Here is a 1,516-nt window from a genome sequence, read left to right on the forward strand (position 1 = left end):
AGAGGACGGTATCAACGGCGGGAAGGAGAAGCTTGATATCAGATGACATATCATAGTCATCATCAATTTCTTCATCTCCTCCATCATCTTTCTCTCTTTCTTTCTCTATCACTTTCTGAGAAGGACCTGCAAAAGAAGAAGTATGAGCTGAAGGCTCAAGGTTAGAAGAAAATAAAGGGTAGGAAGATGGAATACCTGAGGGGCCTTCAGTGACATCTAAAGGATTGTCACTGGCAGGAGCAAAGATGTCCTTGAGATGATGGACATCCGTATGCTGGGGAGCATCGAGAGGAGCAACCTCAGGTCCAGTGGTGCGTGTCTCAGTATCAGGAAGGATAGTCGCTGATACATCATCGACATGTGTAAAGACCAAGGAGGGAGGAGAAGAGAAAATGGTTGAGAAGAGACGTGGGTGTTCAGCGGTGGCGGCGCTGATATCTACACTTTCAATGATTTGGGTCACTGAAGTGATTGGTGAATGTACCACTGATACGACAGTGATGGGAGAAATCACTGAAGAGCTGGAAGGGTTAACAGAAAGTGCCTCGGGGATAAGGCTAGTTTCAATAACTGAAGCCTTTTGAGAGGCCTCAGCTAGAGACGTGGTTGTCCCCCTTTTTGGCTTTCTTGGCTCTCTGAGGAGAACCAAGAGTTGGTTGAGAGGGTCGTTTAGAAGGGGTTTTGGTGGCTTGGCTAGACGCGGGGGGGGGGGTTGCCCTTGTCATGGCCACCTGAGAGGAAGAGGTAGTGATGGACACAATAGAGGAAAGTGTCACATCACTGTCCCTCAACTTATGATCCAGAATCCTAGATCGAAGCCTGAAAGCTGGAAGGTTTCCTTCTTTAGGGTAAAGACTTTTGTAGATTTTTGTCAATACCATCGAAAGAAACCTGGTGTAAGGCACCACCTTTTCTCGCAGGCGCTTGTTCAGCTTAAGCACCAGGTCATCGAAAATGACCGCAACATAATTTATATTGCGACGCTAAATCGCAGATACGCCTATGATCAAGGCGATCCTAGAGGTCTGGTCCTGACCTCCAGTTTTTCCATCCATGCACTAGATGAAATGAGAAAACAGGTATTGCCAGACAGCTGACATCCTGTTTTTCTCAATCTTCGTCAAGGATTTGAGAGGGGCGATGTAGTCCTTCTTCATTCGCCACTGGTAGCCAATGGCGTCGAGAAAGTTGATGATCTCGGTGGTTGAGGGTTCGCTGTCGAAGGGACCCTTGGGAAGACGAAGAGCTGATCGGAGTGTAGAAACCCCAAAGTTCACTTCCATGCGATTGAAAGTGAAATGGATTTGCTCCATTGTGGGTCCAGCCTCGTCTTGAACTTCGACCACCTCAGCAATGTACCAGAACTGCTGAAGAAGTTCCTTTACCATGAGGGGCTCATGATTGAGAGCATATCCTAAGGACGACTGTTTGAGGAAGTCAACCGCCTCTTGTAATGTGCTCTGGTAGAGGGTATCTCTAACAAGGCAATGTGGTTGTTGGCCTTGATAGAGATCTC

Source organism: Cynara cardunculus (genome assembly GCF_001531365.2).
Source record: "Cynara cardunculus var. scolymus isolate 2C chromosome LG 9, CcrdV1, whole genome shotgun sequence".
Classification (NCBI taxonomy): domain Eukaryota; kingdom Viridiplantae; phylum Streptophyta; class Magnoliopsida; order Asterales; family Asteraceae; genus Cynara; species Cynara cardunculus.